Source organism: Phyllobates terribilis, unplaced genomic scaffold, assembly GCF_046119375.1.
Source record: "Phyllobates terribilis strain yellow unplaced genomic scaffold, ASM4611937v1 Scaffold_7__3_contigs__length_470593459, whole genome shotgun sequence".
Classification (NCBI taxonomy): Eukaryota; Metazoa; Chordata; class Amphibia; order Anura; family Dendrobatidae; genus Phyllobates; species Phyllobates terribilis.
In genome coordinates, this window is record NW_027362767.1 from 236766981 (window position 1) to 236789756 (window position 22776).

At 44.9% G+C, this 22776-nt stretch overlaps 1 protein-coding gene across 6 annotated transcripts in view; it reads left to right on the plus strand.

Annotated features, from left to right (window-relative positions):
• LOC141154244 (uncharacterized) overlaps positions 1-22776 on the plus strand; it is a 150535-nt gene that overhangs the window by 31150 nt on the left and 96609 nt on the right. For 2 of the 6 annotated variants that reach the window (XM_073639852.1, XM_073639854.1), the window contains one exon: positions 5545-5655. The exons of 2 other annotated variants lie outside the window; for them this stretch is intronic. The gene's annotated coding sequence lies outside the window, so the exon portion shown is untranslated. The remainder of the gene's footprint in view (positions 1-5544; positions 5656-22776) is intronic. 2 more of the 6 variants (XM_073639855.1, XM_073639856.1) reach the window with 1 other exon arrangement.

Consider the following 22776-nt stretch of genomic DNA (forward strand, 5'->3'; position numbering starts at 1 on the left):
ACTTTTTTATTTTTGTGGTACCCTGCTGGAGCTTATGCAGTATAGTAAATCAACAGGAAGTTAACCCGAGGTGTAGCTTCCTGTGTCTGCCTCCGTGAGAGCCGAGCAAGTGGCTTTATATATTTACAAAGTACGTACACTAACCTCATCAGGTCTAACAGATCTATATACCGTATTTTTCGGACTATAAGTCGCACCGGACCATAAGACGCACCTAGGTTTTAAAGGAGGAAAATAGGAAAAAAAAATTAAGCAAAAAATGTGGTCGTGATGCCCTGTTATGAGGGAGGGGGTCTGCTGCTGACACTGGTATTGGGGTAATCTCCCCCAATTCTGTTAATATCCTCCATCCTGGTATGTATCCCCCATCCCATCCTGGTATGCATGGCACCCCTTGAGCCCCCATCCTGGTATGCATGGCACCCCTTGAGCCCCCATCCTGGTATGCATGACACCCCTTTATCCCCCATCCTGGTATGCATGGCACCCCTTTATCCCCCATCCTGGTATGCATGGCACCCCTTTATCCCCCATCCTGGTATGCATGGCACCCTCTGAGCCCCCATCCTGGTATGCATGGCACTCTCTGAGCCCCCATCCTGGTATGCATGGCACCCTCTGAGCCCCCATCCTGGTGTGCATGGCTCCCCTTGAGCTCCCATCCTGGTATGCATGGCACCCCTTGAGCCCCCATCCCGGTGTGCATGGCACCATCTGAGCCCCCATCCTGGAATGCATGGCACCCTCTGAGCCCTCATCCTGGTGTATATATATGGCACCCTCTGAGCCCCCATCCTGGCATATGCCGTGCATTGTGAATTCGGCCCCCTTGAACTTTTCTACCTTTTGCCACATTTCTGGCTTCAACCATAAACATATCAAATTCTAATTTTTTGGGGAAGAATCAACAACAAGTGGGACACAATCGTGAAGTGGAATGAAATTTATTGGATATTTTAAACTTTTTTAACAAATTAAAAACTGAAAAGTGGGGCGTGCAATATTATTCGGCCCCCTTGAGTTAATACTTTGTGGCGCCACCTTTTGCTGCGATTACAGCTGCAAGTCGCTTGGGGTATGTCTCTATCAGTTTTGCACATCGAGAGGCTGAAATTCTTGCCCATTCTTCCTTGCAAAACAGTTAGAGCGTTTGTGAGCAGCAGTTTTCAGCTCTTTCCACAGATTCTCGATTGGATTCAGGTCTGGACTTTGACTTGGCCATTCTAACACCTGGATACGTTTATTTTTGAACCATTCCATTGTAGATTTTGTTTTATGTTTGGGATCCTTGTCTTGTTGGAAGATAAAGCTCCGTCCCAGTCTCAGGACTTTTGCAGACTCCAACAGGGTTTCTTCCAGAATGGTCCTGTATTTGGCTCCATCCATCTTCCCATCAATTTTAACCATTTTCCCTGTCCCTTCTGAAGAAAAGCAGGCCTAAACCATGATGCTGCCACCACCATGTTTGACAGTGGGGATGGTGTTTTGAGGGTGATGTGCTGTGTTGCTTTTACGCCAAACATATCGTTTTGCATTGTGGCCAAAAAGTTCGATTTTGGTTCATCTGACCAGAGCACCTTATTCCACATGCTTGGTGTGTCTCCCAGGTGGCTTGTGGCAAACTTCAAACGAGACTTTTTATGGATATCTTTGAGAAATGGCTTTCTTCTTGCCGCTCTTCCATAAAGGCCAGATTTGTGTTGTGTACGACTGATTGTTGTCCTATGGACAGACTCTCCCACCTCAGCTGTAGATCTCTGCAGTTCATCCAGAGTGATCATGGGCCTTTTGGCTGCATCTCTGATCAGTCTTCTCCTTGTTCGAGATGAAAGTTTAGAGGGACGGCCGGGTCTTGGTAGATTTGCAGTGGTCTGATACTCCTTCCATTTCAATATGATCGCTTGCACAGTGCTCCTTGAGATGTTTAAAACTTGGGAAATCTTTTTGTATCCAAATCCGGCTTTAAACTTTGCCACAACAGTATCTCGGACCTGCCTCGTGTGTTCCTTGGTCTTCATGATGCTCTCTGCACTTGAAACAGAACCCTGAGACTATCACAGAGCAGGTGCATTTATACGGAGACTTGATTACACACAGGTGGATTCTATTCATCATTACCAGTCATTTAGGACAACATTGGATCATTCAGAGATCCTCACTGAACTTCTGGAGTGAGTTTGCTGCACTGAAAGTAAAGGGGCCGAATAATATTGCACGCCCCACTTTTCAGTTTTTAATTTGTTAAAAAAGTTTAAAATATCCAATAAATTTCGTTCCACTTCACGATTGTGTCCCACTTGTTGATTCTTCCCAAAAAAATTTGAATTTTATATCTTTATGTTTGAAGCCAGAAATGTGGCAAAAGGTAGAAAAGTTCAAGGGGGCCAAATACTTTCACAATGCACTGTATATGGCACCCTGTGAGCCCCCATCCTGGTATGCATGGCACCCTGTGAGCCCCCATCCTGGTATGCATGGCACCCTGTAAGCCCTCATCCTGGTATGCATGGCACCCTCTGAGCCCCCATCCTGGTATGCATGGCACTCTCTGAGCCCCCATCCTGGTATGCATGGCACCCTCTGAGCCCCCATCCTGGTATGCATGGCACCCTCTGAGCCCCCATCCTGGTATGCATGGCACCCTCTGAGCCCCCATCCTGGTATGCATGGCACCCTCTGAGCCCCCATCCTGGTATGCATGGCACCCTCTGAGCCCCCATCCTGGTATGCATGGCACCCTCTGAGCCCCCATCCTGGTATGCATGGCACCCTCTGAGCCCCCATCACGCTGCCTACAAAAAAAAAAAAAAAACACTCATACTCACCTCCTCTCTCCTCCAGCGCTGTCCCCCTCTGCTGCCGACACTCTCACTGTGTGAGCCACGTATGGCAGGACGCGCATGGCGTCCCTGCCATCGCCCTCACACAGTGTGAGACGCTGTGCTGGAATAGTCACTGCTCCCCACGCCGGGACTCTGTGCGTGGGGAGCAGTGACCAGTCTGTTCAATTGCCGGCACACTGTACCACAGCGCGGCTCCTGCTGCCGCTCTGTGGTCAGTGTGCCCGCTATTAAATACCATGGATATTCACTATAACCCATGGGAGTGAGTTGTAGCGAATATTCATGAGCTTTAATAGCGGGCACACAGAGCGCAGCAGGAGCCGCGCTGTGGTACAGTGTGCCGGCTATTAAGAAAAATGAATATTCATTGCTCTCCACGCCCATGGGCGTGGAGAGCAGGGAATATTCATTTTCTTTAGTAGCGGGCACAGCTAGGCTGCAGCAGGCGGCTGCTGCCTCCTGTGCCCCGCTGATCCCCCGCTGCCGCTCCCCCACACCCACCACCATGCGGCCATACAATAATATAGTATTCGGAGTATAAGACGCACCCCCCCACACTTTCCTCCAAAATTTTGGAGGAAAAAAGTGCGTCTTATAGTCCGAAAAATACGGTATATCTCCATCGATCTCTTAGACCTAAACTTTATACTTTTTAGTTTGATATTCTGACTCTGGTGACAGATCTTTAAAGCGCCACTCCAGCGTTTTTTCATTGCACCGCTGGAGTAGTGCTTTAAGTGTAATTCCCCTGCCCCCCGTCTCATACTCACCTGCCACCGCCTTCATCATTTTCTAGCGTCACTCCTGTTGGTCTCCTGCAAAAAGTGACCTGACGGCAGCTCCAGTGTTTCATGGAGCGGCACAGAGGTCACTTTTCAATACAAGTCTATGACAGCCTCATTCTGGCTCTTATAGACTTGCATTGAGAGCTTGTGACGTAGCTTCTGACTTCCGGCCACTTGGAAGCTGCGCTCACAAGATGGCACCATGGGACCGGAGCGGTGGCGAAAAACAGTGAAGACGCCGAAGGGTGAGTATATGACCGGGGGCAAGAGACTTGCATTTAAAGCACCACTCCAGCGCTGAAAAAAACAAAAGAAAACGCTGGTGCTTTAAAGGGAACCTGTCACATGAAAAACTGTTATTAACCTGCAGATGTTGGGTTAATCTGCAGGGTGATAGTGTTCTGAACCTGTCTTGCGCCTGCACTTAGAGCCCTGCTGCCAGGAGGAAATTAACTTTATTTCTCCCAGCAGCGGTTGACATTCAGTCACGGGGGCGGCGCTGGCGCGGGTTCTGTCACCGCTCTGTGTGTAGAGAGCAGTGGCTGTAACCGCACCCCCCCCCCCCCCGCACTGACGGACAGCTGGACCTAAAGCTGAACTGCTGTCAGTCAGTGCCGGGGGCGCGATTACAGCTGCTGCTCTCTATACACAGAGCAGTGACTGAAACCGTTCCGGCACCATCCCTGTGACTGAACGCCATCCGCTGCTGGGAGAAATAAAGTTCATTGCCTCCCAGCAACAGGGCTTTAAGTGCCAGAGCTGGGCAGGTTAAGAGCACTATTACCCTGCAGATTAACCCCATATCTGCAGGTTAATACCATTTTTTTTCACATAAGTTAAAGAGTAGCCGTCAATTTAATTTCTATTTTCGCACTGCTTTTACTATGTGCATTTTTTTAAAATGTATTAATTATTGAAACAACCATATTTTGGTTTGTTATGCTATGTGTAATACAGAACTTTATTGCATTATATACAGCCGCACATAGTTTTGCATAGAGCAAGTTTTCCTCTAGATTTTGGAGTCTAAGGCTGCTTTCACACATTGCGTATTTCCCTGCGTTTTTTTACGCGCACGTATTTTCCTGCTTTTTTTACCTGCGTTTTTTGTGCAGGTAGAAAAAGCACCTTCATTCACACACTGCGTTTTTTCCTGCGTTTTTTTACGGAGGTGCAGGAGAAATGAAGTGTGACGAGCATGGACACCTGTATGTAATGTATGTGTATGAATGTAATGTAATGTATGTGTCTGTGTGTCGTGTGTGTACTGTCCTGTGTCTGTGTTGTGTGTGTGTGAGTGTGAGTGTCCCCCTAGCAGTGTATGGACAGACAGCTTCTGGCTGCAGTGCATACACTGCTTAAGTTATTAAAAGAAAAAAACTATGGATACTCACCTATCCGATGGATGGGAGAGGCGTCCGGTCCGGTTCCACGGCTTCCAGCATCTGCCGTGAAGCGATCAGCTGACCGGCTTGTAAATCAGTTAGAGCTTGGTTTTTAGAGTTAGGGGGAAAAAGGCCTTTTTTCTGATACTTTGGCTCCCAGATTGGGAAGCGGGCTGTGCCAATGTCTTTGGAAGTAGTCATCATCCTGAGTAGTGGTATAGACTATGATTCTGCGGATGAGGTGCTGGCCTCTAGGCCCAGAGTCTCATAGTGAGGGGCTCTGGAAGTCTTTAATGACTACATAGTGCAAATATGCATCCTGAACCATGACATACCGTTTTCCGTAAATGACGAAAATGAAGCCGCATACCTGTTTGTTCCAAATCTACTGTATTGCAGTAAAGGTTCTAGTACAAACCATCTTACCCAAAAGATGATATTCCAATAGATATTTTGCTCCCACGTTGTCACACAAAGATTTCATACTTATGTGCGACTCTTCTAATTCGAGTTGTTTTAATTCATCTGTAGATTTCCTTTATCATTTTGTAGAGGACTTGTATCCTCCGCCATAAAACACATGGCCAAGAAACCGCTGCCAGTGGCTAGAGTTTCTGGGGACTCGCTGAACAAGAAAATGCAGTAAGTACCTATTTAGAGTTCAATATCTTTGTTCTGGTAGGGAGAATCTCAGGGGTTTTGAGGATTTTCTCTTTATTTCTCTCTTGTTAATGATTATATTTTACGGTTTTCTTGCTGCCCTGTGCTGCTTGTTACTAGCCGTGATTTTAGGGCAGATTGATTCCTACTCTGTGGGTTTTTTGCTTTATACACTGTTTCGATAATCAATAAACAAAAATAAAACTGACTGCCACCTCAGTTTTAATAAATGGAGTAAGAACGTTTTCCAATAAAATGCAAATTTCATTTAGAATTATTAAAACATGAATGCATGTAAGTCTCAGAGAGCAAGGTAATTCTAAATAAAATTAGCATTTTATTGGTAAACGTTCTTACTCCATTTATTAAAACTGAGATGGCAGTCAGCTTTTTTTTTTTGTTTATTGATTGATTCAGGAGTATGTTTACAGTCACTTATATGGATCCTATGTAGACGCTCTTTTGTTATATTTACTGGTTCGATAATGTAAAACTAAGCTCTTAGATTTGTTTCCCCTCTTTTCATCAATGCTCTCTTCCCGCCAATGATTGAACATCCTTTTTTCAACCATATTAGATTAGTATGTTTTGCCTCCTGGATTTTTTTTTTTTTTGTTATAGAATCTCCTCACTGTGGGTCGTTCTGTTCAGATCGACAAGAAAAAAGCCAAACTTCACATATGGTAACCACTAGGATAACAGATCATCAATTCAATGCAGGAGACCAAAGGAAAAAAACGTTAAAGAAATATAATGTGTTTTCCATAGACATCGGTTAGTTCCTGGTTTTAGTTTTCAGCCTGCCTTATAAAAATGATGATCCCGTTTGGTTAACTGCACTGTTTTTCATTGGTTTGTTAATTATCCTCATTGTCTTTGATGAGGAGAGGTACAACATTAGTTTAACACTCTTTTAATCATCTATCATTCTGCTTCTAATTTTGGATGCATTGGATTCAGTGGCAAATAAAAGAAAGATGGTTGCAGAATTGTACATATGCTTTAAAGGGAACCTTTAAGCCTTTTTTCCAGACTGCCCGAACCACCAGCAGCTTGAAATCCTGGCAGATTGCCTCATTACATTAAGCTATATTTTAGCCTGAAACACTGCTGAATTTTAGAGTAAAAAGCTTTTAAAAAAGAGCCGGGCATGGGGAGAGGATTGTGATTGGCGGATTCTCCCTGCATGGCTTGGTTTGATTGACAGCTCCCTCCCATATTGCGAATAGGAAGCTGTCAATCAATCCAAGCAGGGCGGTAAGAAGCCAAAGGGAGCTGCTTAGCGGTTATTTCTCAACAAGTAACGAGGGAGCCTGTCTAGATTTCACACTGTCTATGGTACAGGCAGCAGTAAATGATTAAATTCCTTTTAAAGGAATTATCCAGGACTATTATTATTTAACCGTGGGTCTGGCACTCCCGAGTTCAGGTGCAGTGCGCCTGACAAGCACAGGTTAGAAAACCACCTATAATATCTAATTATTTAAATTTTTGGGTTCTAAAAGTAATTTGTGACCTCAATAGGAATGTATTAAAAGCGAGTACACAAAATCAGATGCAAAAAAAAAAAAACAATTTAACCCCCTTACAACCCAAGGTGGTTTGCACGTTAATGACCAGGCCAATTTTTACAATTCTGACCACAGTCACTTTATGAGGTAATTACTCTGGAACGCTTCAACGGATCCCCCTGATTCTGAGATTGTTTTTTCGTGACATATTGTACTTCATGATTGTGGTAAAATTTCTTCAATATTACTTGCGTTTATTTGTGAAAAAAAAACGGAAATTTGGCGAAAATTTTGAAAATTTAGCAATTTTCAAAACTTGAATTTTTATGCCCTTAAATCAGAGAGATATGTCACACAAAATAGTTAATAAATAACATTTCCCACATGTCTACTTTACATCATCACAATTTTGGAACCAACATTTTTTTTTATTAGGGAGCTATAAGGGTTAAAAGTTGACCAGCGATTTCTCATTTTTACAACAAAATTTACAAAACCATTTTTTTTAGGGACCACATCACATTTGAAGTCACTTTGAGGGGTCTATATGACATAAAATACCCAAAAGTGACACCATTCTAAAAACTGCCACCCATCAAGGTGCTCAAAACCACATTCAAGAACTTTATTAACCCTTCAGGTGCTTCCCACCAATTAATTGAACGTGAAAGGAAAAAATGAACATTTAACTTTTTTTCACTAACATTTTATTTTAGACCCCAATTTTTTTATTTTCACAAGGGTACCAGGAGAAATTGGACCCCAAAAGTTGTTGTGCAATTTCTACGGAGTGCGCCGATATCTCATATGTGGGGGAAAGCCATTGTTTGAGCGCACAGCAGGGCTCGGAAGGGAAGGAGCGCCAATTGACGTTTTCAATGTAAAACTCGCTGGAATTCACAGCGGACCCCATGTCGTGTTTGGAAAGCCCCTGATGTGCCTCAACAGTGGAAATCCCCCACAAGTGACCCCATTTTGTAAACTAGACCCCTCAGGGAATTTATTTAGATGTGTGATGAGCACTTTGAACCCCCGAGTGTTTTGCAAAGGTTTATGACTTAGAGCCGTGAAAAAAAACAAAAAATTTTTTCCCACAAAAACGATCTTTTAGCCGCAATATTTTTATTTTCACGAGGGTACTAGGGGAAATTGGACACCAAAAGTTGTTGTGCAATTTCTCCTGAGTACGCAGATACCCCATGTGTTGGAGAAAACTACTGTTTGGGCGCATGTCAGGGCTCGGAAGGAAAGGAGTGACGCTTTTGAATGCAGACTTTGATGGAATGGTCTGCGGTCGTCATGTCACGTTCTCAGAACCCCTGATGTGCCTAAACAGTGGAAATGCCCAACAAGTGCCCCCTTTTTGAAAACTAGACCCCCAATGAATTTATCTAGATGTGTGGTGAGCCCACTGAAGCCCCATGTGCTTCACAGAAAATTATAATGTTGACTTGTGAAAATAAAAAAAAAACATTTTTTCCACAAAAATGCAAAAAAAAATATTTTCACAAGGGTACCCGGAGAAATTGCACCCCATAAGTTTTTGTGCAATTTTTCCTGAGTACGCAGATACCCCATGTGTTGGAGAAAACTACTGTCTGGGCGCATGTCAGGGCTCGGAACGGAAGGAGTGACGCTTTTGAATGCAGACTTTGATGGAATGGTCTGCGGGCGTCATGTCACGTTCTCAGAGCCCCTGATGTGCCTAAACAGTGGAAATGCCCAACAAGTGCCCCCTTTTTGGAAGTGGTAGCTGATTTTTGAATCTTATAATGTAGTGTCATACGTCAGTTGTCTAGGACAACCTGACGAACACTACACAACTGACGTATGACAACCTGACGAACACTACGTCAGCTGTGTAGTGTTCGTCAGGTTGTCATACGTCAGAAATTAATTTAATAGTCCATGGAAGTATGGTACCTTTTGAAGCAGTCTTTCATACACAGGCCAGGTTTGTCAGGGCAGGTGTCACATTGATAAATGGTGTCCTTGCATATTCCCCTTTTATAACACACTCGGCACCTCTTTTATGACTTTCCTTTTTTTCCGCTGTGAGGGATCTCCCCTGGGAAATGCTGGCCTGGTACAATTCGAGGTCCTTCAGTTCCGGAAGTACTGGGGCCTGGTCCGTCACCGCTGCGAAATATCAGGGCCTTGATAACGGTCTCCTGGAAGTGAAGATATGACATAGAAGTCTGGCCTGCACATTGTGACAGAAGGAAAGCGTTGTGCATTGCCATCTGAACAATGTGCACGGCCAGCTTCTTATACCATACCTTGGCCTTTCTCAAAGCACTGTACGGCTGGAGGACTTGATCAGAGAGATCAACTTCCCCCATGTACTTGTTGTACCCCACTACACAGTATGGTTTGGCGACCTGTGTAGTGGAACCTCGTACAGTGCTGAGGGTGCTGCCATCACCATGTATGGTGGTCAAGAAAAGGACATCCCTTTTGTCCTTGTACTTGACCATCAGCAGGTGGTCGCTACATTGGGCTCTGCTCTCACCCCTTCTGAGCAGCTGCCTAATTAGCATCTTTGGGGGAGGCCTCTCTGATTTTTGCAGTACGTCGCGCAGAGAGGGACTTGAAGAGCGGGATACTTGTATAAAAGTTATCCACGTAGAGGTGATAACCTTTATCCAGCAGTGGGTGCACCAAGTCCCACACAATTTTCCCACTCACTCCCAGAACAGGGGGGCATTCAGGGGGTTCAATTCGGGAGTCCTTCCCTTCATAAACTCTAAACTTGTGAGTGTTCCCTGAGGTACTCTCACAAAGTTTATACAGCTTGATCCCGTACCTTGCCCTCTTACTGGGCAGGTACTGCCGGAACCCAAGCCGCCCCTTAAAAGCAATTAAGGACTGATCCACGCAGATATCCCTTTGGGGCACGTACACTTCAGCAAACTTGTTGTTGAAGTGTTCGATGACCGGCCGAACTTTGAAAAGACGATCAAAGTTCGGGTCATCGCGTGCAGGACACCTTGCATTATCTTGGTAATGCAAGAACTTGTGGATGGCCTGAAAGCGTCTCCGGATCATGACCATTCGGAACAATGAAGTGTTATACAAAATTTCAACACTCCAGTATTGCCGAAGCTCTGGCTTCTTCAGGATCCCCATAAGAAGGACCAGGCCCCAAAACGTCATCATTTCTACTGCGTCTACAGGAGACCAATTAGAAAATGATGAAGAGGGGTTTTGTTCCAAAAATTGATGAGCGTATAAATTAGTTTGGCTCACCATGAGGTTTACAAAATCCTCAGAGAAAAAGACTTTGAAAAAGTCTATTTCTGTGAGGCCGGTGGTGTCAAACTTGATTCCTGATTCCACCACGAAATCAGGAATCAGTGGCTCATAATTTTCGGGGGGCGAGGTCCATATGGGATCAGTAGTGGGGAGCGCTGGATCATCTTCTCTCCTGCGACCACTGCGGGGCGGTCCAGCAGCACCTGAGGAGGTAGAGGAGGAGGAGGAAGATGACGAGGAGTCTGAAAAACAAAGAAATGTGGGATCCTCGCCCTCGCTGTCCGTGTCGGAGGCAAGAAAAGCGTATGCCTCCTCCTCTGAACAGCGAGTTTGGGATGAGCGGGACATTTTTTGTTATGTATGTGGTGCGTGTGTGTCAATACTTTATTTAGAGTGTGTGTCAGTACTTTATTTAGAGTGTGTTGAAAAAGGAAATACTGTATGTGGTGCAAACAGCGAGCACGAGTGTGGATTAGTGAACTATGTCACCGATCAACACTCGGCGGCTGCTGGATGTGCGCATGGATGTGTGGGGAGTGGGAAAAGGGGAATTGGGGTGGATCAGCGGAGATCAGAGATGACTTACCAAAGTCCTCTCTGTTCTTCTTTCAGCAGCAGAAGCCTGGCGCTGGTGACCGGTACTGGAACTGGAGATCAGAACCAAGAGAATTAACAGGGACACTGGGGTGAGGGGGATTGGGGTGGGAAGGGGGGTAAAAAGACAGGGGAGTGGGGAGAGGGGGATTGGGGTGGATGAGGGGAGATCAGAGATGGACTTACCAAAGGGTCAGCAGGACTGGAACAGAAGACCCGGAGCAGGAGACCGGGAGCCCGGAGCGAGAGCCCGGTGCAGGAAACTGCGAGCCCGGCGCTGGTGACCGCGAGCCCGGAGCGAGAGCCCGGCGCTGGTGACCGGGACCGGAGCTGGAGACCGCTGCAGGACGCAGAAAAAAAATGGTGGTAAGGGGGGGGTAAAAAGAGGGGGGAGGGGTGATTGGGGTGGATGAGGGGAGAACAGACTTACCAAAGTCTTCTCTACAGGATCAGCAGCAGGATCTGGAGCAGGAACCACAGCAGGTCAGGAGCAGGATACCCAGGACGCTGGAGCAGAAGATCCAGGAGCAGCAGCAGCAGCGACTGGAGCAGGTGAGTGGATGGTCTTGTGGTGTCACAGAATATTCTGTGGCACTACAAGGCCCAGCACAGACACATCAGATGTGACCGCTCTGTAGAAATCCTCACCAAGTGTGAGGGTCTGCAGGGCGGTCACAGGGGGGTGATAGGGTGGTGACAGGTGGAGGTCTCCACCCAGTCACCTCCCGGTCAGATAATCTGATTGGAGCAATCATTGATGACATTGATTGCTCCAATCAGAGTACCTGAATACAGGTGACCGGGCGGTCACAGGGAGGTGTCACCTCTCTGTGACACCCTGTGGTGCATGCTGTGCCCCAGCCATCTGATTGGTGACATTGATTGCACCAATCAGACATGGCTGGGGCAGAGCACGCACCACAGAGGGTCACAGGGAGGTGACACCTCCCTGTGACCGCCCGGTCACCTGTATTCAGGTACTCTGATTGGAGCGATCGATGTCATAATCGATCTCTCCAATCACAGCAGTCTGGGGGCTTGGATCACATTACAGGGGGTCATGGGGCGGTGACAGGCAGGTCACAAGCCGGTCACCGCCCCATGACCGCCCTGTTACCGCGCGGTCGCGCTACGATCGGTGCGATCTATGTGATCGGCGATCGCACCGATCATAGCAGTCTGGGGCCAGGGCTGGGGTGTCCTAGTAACAGCCTAGGATCAGTGCTCTTAGGAGCACCGATCCTAGGCTGCAGATCACCGTTTCCGGCAATCACATTGCCGGAAACAGTGAGAAATGCTGTGATTGGCGGTTCAGATTTCAACAGCCAATCACAGCGATTGCTGGTGCGGGGGGGGGGCCGCGACACCCCCCGGGATGACGGCACCATCTACCCAGAGGTAAGATGGCGCCGGAAATTTAATGCGATCACTGCGACTTCGGTCGCGGTGCCACATTAAAGATATGACGTACTAATACGGGTCTTCAGTCCCAGGGCACAGACGCGTATTAATATGTCATGGGCTTTAAAGGGGTTAATAACCATAAACTTAATAAAACAAAAAGTACCCAAATTTCACAACTACCGCCAAATAGCCTCCAGTTTTCCGGACATAACTATTACCTAAGCCTTAAAATTGGGAAAAAAAATAATTTTAAGGCACTCTGATGCTACTGGAGTCATATTCACTCAGATTCAGATGTTAAAAGTTCAGCAGAAGAAACATATTGGCAGAGAAAAAAAGCAAGGTTGGCAGATCATATTATCATGTCATATCAGAGATTATTATTACGTGTCCAGGTGCATTGTGCCTGAGGTCATTTTTATGAAAACCATCTTATTTGTAATAAGAGCATACAGATGAATATGTAAGCAGAGCACCAGATAGAGCGCCCCCCACAGACCACCCCAGAGCACGAGCATATCATTATCTCCAAACGGAAAGTAAAGATTAAACAAGAACCACAGGACGGATTTAATCAACCAAGGTATCATTTTAATCAGTGTAACGGAGCCAACTTGACAGTGTATGTAGTTTACTGAGCACAATCCTGCTGACAGGTGCGCTTTAAAATTGTTGATTATTCGTCCAGCAATTTTAATTCCTTCTTTTTCAGCAAGTCCAGCCTTCCTGAAAATAGCTTCTGCATATAAACTGAAGAGAAATGATGACAGGATGCAGCCTACTTTGCGCTCTACTTTGAACCATGCAATGATTCAGTGTTCTGTTCGGTCTGGTGCTTCTTGATCCATGTGAAGGTTTCTAATGAGGCTGATCAGATGATTCGGCACACCGATATTTTTAATAGTATTCCAAAGTTTCTGGTAATCAACACAGTCGAAGGGTTTGCTGTAGTCGACGAAGCAAAAATATTGGGAGCTGGGTGAAGAGTATTCTCGGCCCTCAAGGGCTCGCCTAGCTGGGCATCTTGTGCCAAGTGCGTCTGTGGCTGCGCCTTTGCTGGTTAGGTGCCGGTCTTGCTGGGTCCCTCTGCGAAGCGCATAACAAACAGATGCTTTATCGCAGCAATAACTCTGTCTTTTAGGATGTTTGGCTATTTATCATTTCCAGTCTGTTTTTTCCTGTATCACGGAGTCGTTCTTGTAGAGGTGCTCCGTGTATTCTTTCCATCTTTCCTTGATCTGTTCTGGCTCAGTTAGTTTGTTCCCTTTGGCGTCTTTCAACATGCCCTGTCTTGGTTGAAACTTTCGTTTTAACTCTTTGATCTTTACGTATGCCTTCCTGGTCTTGCCTCTCAGATGTTCTCTTTCTATCCCTGTACATATCTTTAGATAATAAAGTTATTTTTCTGCTCGATTGGCTCTCTTTAATTCTTGCTGATGTTGTCTGTGGCCTTCTTGTTGCCTTTTACCATTCGTATTTCTTCAATGATATTTAGGGTCTCTTCTGTCTATTCCGCGCCCTTTTTTTGTTTTGTCATACTGGCTTCTTCAGTAATAATAGTCTTTGTGTCCATAATTCCTCAGGCTTTCTTTCATCCATGTCCAGTGATGTAAATTGGTTGTGTAGACCGTTCCAAAAAACTTCAGATATGTTGGTCAAATCGAAGTTGGAAATGGCCTGTTTTCTAGTCCGTTTGCACAGCTTGACTCTAATCTTTGTTGTCAGAAGTTCATGATCAGTTTCGCAGTCAGCTCCTTGCCTTGTTTTCACGGTAATGATCGACGACCGCCATCTTTGGTGAATACGTATGTAGTCTATCTGATTCTTATAGGTCCCATTTGGTGATGTCCATGTGTAGAATCTCCATTTGTGATTTTGGAAGAAGGTGTTCATGATGGATAGTTGATTTGTCACACAAGTCAATGAATCTTCCTCCAGCCTTGTTTCATTCACAAAGTCCAAAGTTTTCAATAACGGTTCCATGTTTGCCATGGCCCACTTTGGCATTCAAGTCTCCCATAAGTAAGTCTTGTTTTGGCATCTTGTCGCTCTCTTGAACTTGATCGTAGATAAAAGAACAAAACTGAAAGGGACAAAAAGTGCAATAGGGTCTTATCTGGGTGGATGATTTGGACAAGAATATGCACGATTGTGCTCACCTGTTTGGGTTGTGTGCACATAACCACACTGAAAGAGACTTAGGCTGCTGCAGACCCACAAGGAAGGAATTAACCCCTTCGCAACCCTGGGATTTTCCATTTTTGCATTTTCGTTTTTTGCTCCCCTTGTTCCCAGAGCCATAGCGTTTTTATTTTTTGGTCAATATGGCCTTGTGAGGGCTTATTTTTTACGGGATGAGTTGTACTTTTGAATGACATTACTGATTTTACCATTTCGTATACGGGAAAACGGGGAAAAAATTCCAAGTGCGGTGAAATTGCAAAAAAAGTGCAATACCACAGATGTGTTTTTTTTTTTTTTTTACCTCGTTCACTTAATGCTAAAACTGACCTGCCATTATTATTCTCCAGGTCATTTCGAGTTCGTATACACCAAACATCTATAGGTTCTTTTTTATTTAAGTGGTGGAAAAAAATTCCAAAGTTTGCATCTCCATTTTTCGGGATCTGGGGCCGGGTATGGGCTTATTTTTTGCGCGTCGAGCTGAAGTTTTTATTGATACCATTTTGGGGTATATACGATGTTTTGATCGCCCTTTATTGCATTTTATTGCAATGTTGCGGCGACCAAAAAACGTAATTCTGGCGTTTAGAATTTTTTTCTCGTTACGCCGTTTACCGATCGGATTAATTCTTTTTTATATTGATAGATCGGGCGATTCTGAATGCGGCGATACCAAATATGTGTATGTGTTTTTTTTTTTAATCATTTTATATTGAATGGGGCGAAAGGGGGGTGATTTAAACTTTTATATATTTTTTAATATTTTTAAAAACATTTTTTTTTCACTTTTTGCTTGCTTCTAGAGTCTCCATAGGAGACTAGAAGCAGCAGTTGTCTGATCGCCTCTGCTACATAGAGGTGATCAGCAGATCACCTCTATGTAGCAGAAATGCTCCTGTGCTATGAGCGCCGGCCACTAGGTGGCGCTCATAGCGATCAGCTCATGACAACCACTGGAGTCTGCTGCCTACCCAGGGTTGTCATGCCCACGCATCGGTGACCCGCAATCACGTGACGGGGTCACCGATGGGCGGGGTAAGTGATGCGCTTCCGGCACGGCGATGTTAAATGCCGCTGTCAGAGATTGACAGCGGCATTTAGCATGTTAACAGCCGTGGGTGAATTGCGATTCCACCCGCGGCTGTTGCTGGCACATGTCAGCTGTAATAATCAGCTGATATGTGCTCGGTTCAGTGTGGGCTCAGCGCCGGAGCCCGCGCTGAACAAGGGGTTACAGCCTGGTGCGTACTGATACGTCCCAGGCTGTAAAGGGGTTAAAGATACTGGAAACAATATGGTTTAAAGGGGTTGTCCACTACTTTATATGATCCCCCAATGTATTCCCCCAGGGCCCATAAGTGTTTCTCTAAATACCTTGTGGTGCCTTTTCTGCCTGTGAGCGGTGCTATCACTGGCTGCTCACAGGCATCACGTGACCCCCGGCTGCAGCCGGCTCTGACATCCGCTGATGTCACGTCAAGTTCCGGCTGCAGCAGGGGGTACTCAGTTCTGCGTTCCATGGTGGATGCTGGGCTGTGGGCGGGGTTACCCAGCACGTCACACCCAGCACCCACCGCGCGTTCTCCCTCTCCTCATTCACTGGAAAGCGTGCGGTGGATGCAGGGTGTGACGTGCTGGGTAACCCTACCCACAGCTCAGCATCCACCGCAGGGAGCGCGTCACTGATGTCACGCCTCTCTTGACGTGACATCAGTGACGATAGCGCCGCTCAGAGGCAGAAAAGGCACCGCAAGGTATTTACAAAAACACTTCTGGGCCCCGGGGTGTTACATTGGGGGGGTTCATATAAAGTAGTGGACAACTTCTTTAACCTGCATTGCTCTCGAATTATGATGAGAAGATAGGAATCAATTTCTACGGTTTATTAGTCAACGCGTCTCAAACTTATTACCGTGGTTTTGTCCTTATGAAAAAGTTTGAAACTTCGAAACACGTTGACCAATAAAACGCAAAAATTGATTCCTGTCTTATCATTAGACCGCAGCGCAGTTTAACTCATATGGTTTCCAGTATCTTTCAAGTTGATCGTAGAATAGTTCAACGTCCTCCTCCTCGGCATCTGTTGTTGGTGAGTAGACTTGTATAACTGTGACATAGATTGATGCTCGTTGTGGGTGTATCGACATAACTCTCACTGACTGCATTGTACTTGAAGACAGTGCTGGCCAGTCTTCGGTTGAGAATAAAAGCGACACCTATATTCATTTTTTACTGTGGGCCTAAGAACAAGTAGATAGTTGGCAACTACCTGCCTGTTCTGCCCAGCACACATCTCTGCCGGAACAGAAGGGTCACTGACTGCTCCTGCCTGCGAATCCGCAGCTTCCGCTGATGTCACGTCGAGCAGCGGCTTCTCTTCCACTCTGCTCTGTTGATGGGGTGTGACTACCAACATCATGCTGATTGACATCTGGCTCCCCGTAATCAGAATAATACTGGCAGCAACGCCCCGTCGACAGAGCAACCCGAAAGAAGAAGAGCTGCTTTGTTCACGTGGAGCTGCTGAATCACCAGCATGAGTGGTCGGTGTCCTCTCTGAACCGGCGCCGTGTTGAATCAGCAGGTAGTTCCACCTTAGTGATAATGATTGGTGTGTTGAGGAGTTCCACCTTAGTGATAATGATTGGTGTGTTGAGGAGTTCCACCTTAGTGATAATGATTGGTGTGTTGAGGAGTTCCACCTTAGTGATAATGATTGGTGTGTTGAGGTTGGAAACGTTTGGACCCTTAAACTCCAGTTTTTATCTTGTGAATCATTGAAAACTCCAAAAATTAGGAATGTTGGTAAAGCAAGTGCTGCTACATATTACACAACACATAAATTATTCATCATCATGCTGGCCAGATTGTGTCTCATTATGCAAAATTGCTCGTGCTAATATTGTTAAAATGTGTTCTCCATTAAAGGAGCTTTTGTATATTATCTCTGCAGTCAAAGTTTTATGAAAGTAGTTTATTTTCGGAGCCTTTTAGGCCCTAAAAAGGCCTTTTACATTCACAATGCAGTTGAAATTGTTTTAAAGAGCTAGATACAGTATTGTCCAGGAATCTCTGCAATATCACTGGTATGTGTACACACTTATGAATCATTCATTTTGGTATTTCATATTGTAACATTTACAAGGCAAGCCAAAGTCTTATGTGTATATCTTTAGCTACCAAGCACTAACTTGTTGCCTTGGCAGCAGCATAGCAACAGATTCAATAGATAAAAATATGACACTATGTGGGTGGGGATTTAAGGGAGCATATCCGTGTGTGGACAATATTCGTAACTCTAGTGTCATCATTTATGCCCTGCAGCTTAATGTCAGATATGTACAGGAAAGTAATTCCAGTACTTCTGATTATTAGATGCTCTACTCCTGTTATTTCTGCTACCCTCTCTTTGGCACTTTTCACTTGAGCTAAATATATTTTTGTGCCACAATTATATTTCAGTGTTTCGGCCTGACCACCAGTTTAATGACCAGAACTGACCATAATTATAGGTTTCTATGATGTAATTAAATAGAATGTGTAATCAGAAAATGACATTGTTTACATCAGGTTATGTTAAAATTAAGTTTCAAAAAAATGTTGATATTTTTTTCAATTTTCCATATTGCTATTATTTGCAATTTTCACACTGGCCACTAGATCTAATATTAGACTCTCACTTCCTGTTCTGTATAGATGACTTTTCTGCAGTGTCATTATCACAGAAGGGGTTAAATTACAGGTAAAACCTCTATCTACTCAGGATCCACCAATTTATATTAGGCGATGTCCCAGATCACCTCCTCCTCCTTCTGTACAATGACTGATACAACCTCTATATACAGTAGATAACACAGGAACCACCATTCACAATAGGTGATGTCACAGCTCACCTCCTCCTCCTGTACAATGACTGATAATACCTAGGATTCACCATTCACAATTGGTGATATCACAGCTCACCACCTCTTCCTCCTGTACAATGACTGAGAACAGCTCTGTATACAGTAGATAATATAGGATCCAACTTTCACAATAGGCAATGTCGCAGATCACCTTCTCCCCCTACCTTCACAATTACCTTTGCCTTGATTAAAGCATGCCTATTAAGTCCAATTCATTAATAACGTTAAGTATGCGAACATGAAATATATGAAATTTGATTACCATTACAATTCATTAGTCTGAATTATTCTACTGCTGCTAATGTCTGTGTGTCCGAGGAAGTAGGTGTCTAATGTTAGACCTAATGGCCAGAATGAAAATTGCAAGATTTTGTTTGTTTATTTTTTTTTCTTTAATATAGTGCTATACATTTTTTTTAATACATTTAACATAAAAAGATTATTTAAACAAATAGCTACTTTTCTGACTAAAGATGAAATAGAGAGAGGGGTCGCTCACTGTTCTGTTTGGGTGCTCTGAAGAAAAGAAGTATTCCAATTGTAAAAAGAACTTCGGCACTCCAGTAATATTGATGCAAAATGACTTTATTGCAGAAAATTGATCCCTTGATTGAAAAAACACAAATTATATCTTATATCAACGTTTTGACCTGTTTGGTCTTTTTCAAGATATGTTTGAATATAGGATTTTTGTGAATTCACGATATTCCTGCAAGTTATGGGAGCTGGATATAAATGGCTGCCAGTTTAGGAAATGCCTTCCATGTGGATGCGTTGGCGTGTGGTGTACTTTTATGACTAAACACTCTTTTTAAACCCGCAGTCATGATCTGGCAGTAATTCAGGGACAAAAATGTGTCCATTTTAGGGTACGCGCCCATGATCAGTAATAGTAGCGTTTTGGAACCAGCGTATTTTTGCTGCGTCCAAAACTCTGCGCACTTTCAAAACCCATGTGTGTAGGTTACGATGCGGATTTTTCCGCATCTAATGACAGTCTATTGGGAAAATACGCATCGGAGACTCAGAAATTAACATGATGCGGCTCGTAAACCTGCACCGCGGGTGAGTTTACGCAGCGTTATATAGAAGCACGGTGAGTGTGGGATTTCTATAAATCCCATCCTCTCTGCTTGCGATGCAGAACGCAGTGTTTTGGATGCAGCGAAAATACGCTGCATCCAAAACGCTACTATTCCTGATCGTGGGCACATACCTTTATGCTTGTGTGTAAGAGGCCTTTCCCTGTAAAGAAATTATTTTTGTTAATTGCTATAGGTGTTATTAAAGGTAAATTAGTTGCTGCAATGAATTCTTTAAATGGTATAGTTTATATTTCCTCATTGCAATGGTTATAAAATACCCCTTTAAGTTAGGCCTCTGCTTGTTTTTTTTTCCTTTTGTAACAATGCCTGCATTTATCAACTACAACAGTCTCCATTGAAGCAATAACTTGCTAACAACATTTACCCCAAGAACTGTAGCCAGTGACCATATGTATAGGAGCAAAGGTCTTAAATAATATACACTGTGATTAGTCCCAGTCGCTTTTATCCAGAATTATGTAGTTTCAGAGTTTTTTCTCATGACGTCCTCATTTCACTTTTTTTTTTTTTTTATTTCAAAATCAGTTCTCCCCATTAGTCACTTCAGCATCAGGAGGCAAGTGGAGGCCATGACAAGCTGTCTCCACATACCTGCTGGGAAACATGCACAGTACCATTATAATACATATTTCCTGGCAGATATATATGTGTGAAGATATGACTTCATCGGTGCCTCTCGCCTCCCAATGTGGGACTTCTCAGCCATATTGGAAAAGCTTTTTACTGTATAGTCTGTTTAGACCAATAAGGATGCATGGTGACAGCAGCACTATTGCCCTCAGGATTACAGATACTGCGATGGAGCCCCATCACGGGATGAGAAAACCTGTCACGAATGTGAATGTGAGCAGCATGCAGGCTCTGTGGTCGGCTCAGTTGGTTTGCAGTGCTACAGTGGATTTTTCCCAGTTGCTCAATTTTCTGTCACTGTACGAAAAGATAAACTGAATGGGTTTTGAGCTCCAATGGGGACAGTGAGGAAGTATGATGTACGTAGACTGTTGCAGAAAGTGTTGATAATACATAAGCAGCATAATAACTGAGTCAGTCATTTTGTGGTTATACATTCCCTTTAACATTTATTCTAAAACCTTTTCCAGTTGAAATGTTGCATAATGTCTTGTAATATGTTCATGTCTATTAACCACTGTACAGCCGAGATTTGGCTAATAACTGGCTGTGTGCAGTTTTAGGATGGTGTATGTACTTGTTCTTATCCAGTATGATGCCATGATTACATTTACAATTTGTCATTTATATTAGGAGACTACACCCTTTTTACTAGAAAAGAAACCTATACGTTCAGGTGGTGCTGAAATATAATTCGCTCTTTAAGGTTCTTTATTTTCAAATCCCATTAGCTAGAAGTAATCAAGCAAATTAAATAAAATAAGGAATTATACCATATTAATTTTAATACCATGTAATTTGTAGAAACGTAAGCCAGGTTAATTACTTCCCATCACTGCACTATATACGATTTAATAAATTGTAATACAAGGACTTGAAAAACCACCTTCCTGTTCCTCCTCTCACCTTCCAGCGCTCCAGTACCATCAATGTCTAAGATGAGAATAACTTCATAGGGCTTGTTCAGACAACTGTATTTTATTCGGTCGTCCATGACAGCACCACGTGAGAGAGAGGATCCGCCCATCAAGGACAGGAAACCTACAGGTTAAAAAGGGCGGCCCTCTCTTTCCGCCTCAGTTTAGGTTTCCTGTCCATGATGGGGGACCTTGCAGGCTTACCTGCAGAAGATGGACTCCTGTCCCAGAGAGGGCCACAGAAGGTGGTTGGAGCCGGTCCGTCCCGGTCCTCTGGAGACGCCACGGCAGGGCTCATGGGGGCGCCTCCGTGAGCGTTGCGGCAGGCGCGACATCGCCTCACGGGAGGTAGATGTCCGCCAGGTGTGGGGCCGCTAGCGGGCTTCCTCCCCCCCCCCCCCTCGCTACCGCTTGCAGGAGATCCAGGTCGCGCCGGCGGCGCACGTGACGGGCGTGACCTTCTGACGCGACTTCCGGTGCGCCGGGCAGGAGGCCCTGTGACGTCACAGGAAGGGGCGGGGCTCGTTTGAAATTTTTGGTGCGAGCAGCTGAACGCCGGACCTGGGGTTGGGGAGCTCACTTTGAAGGGAAATTAGTGCAGGGAATCTGGTCAAGCAGTGAGCAACAGTTGTCATCAAATGTTAAGGAGCTTCTGGCGGTGCAGCATGCGTTCAACGAGTTCCTTATATATTTTCAGGACCAGCATGTCCGTGTACTCTCAGACAATCCAGTCACGGTAGCTTACATAAACCACCAAGGGGGAACCCGCTCAAGAAACTTGATGAGGGTAGCGAACGCACTTCTGCTGAAAGCCGAAGATCACTGTCTCTCTCTTTCAGCTACTCATCTAAAAGGCAAGGAATTTCCTCAGCCGTACTTCTGTAAAAGAAGGAGAGTGGTCCCTAAATACACAAATATTCTCCAGAATCGTAGAGATGTGGGGCCTTCCATCTGTGGACTTATTCGCAACAAGAGCCAATCGGAAAGTGGAAAATTTTTGTTCCTTAGACCCCAGAGAAGGACCCCTGGCAGTGGACGCCTTTATGGTTCCCTGGAGGTTTCCTCTGGCATATGCCTTCCCTCCCATGATCCTGCTCCCAGCGGTGATAAAAAAGATCAGGGCAGACCGGGCCAGAGTGATACTCGTATGTCCCTTTTGGCCCAAAAGACTGTGGTTCCCTTGTCTCCGGAAGATGTCCATATCAGATCCCTGGGTTCTTCCGGAGATTCCGGACCTCCTCACTCAAGGGCCACTTTCCCATCCTCCAACCCCGAGTCTACATTTGACGGCTTGGAATTTGAGAGGGTGTTATTGACCAACAAAGGATTCCCCGCAAATGTAGTGAATACTCTCCTGGCTAGCAGAAAACCTGTTACCACCCGTATTTATGCCAGGACCTGGAGGAAGTTTCTGTCCTTTGCAGAAGTTAAGGTGGAGGAGGGGCCCCCTATTGGGAAAATTCTGGAATTTCTGCAGCGAGGCTTAGAATTAGGTCTCACTACCAGTACCTTGAAAGTACAGGTGTCGGCGTTGGGAGCTTTATTTTCTTCCAATATTGCAGATAACTATTGGATAGGCCGTTTTATAAAAGCTTCC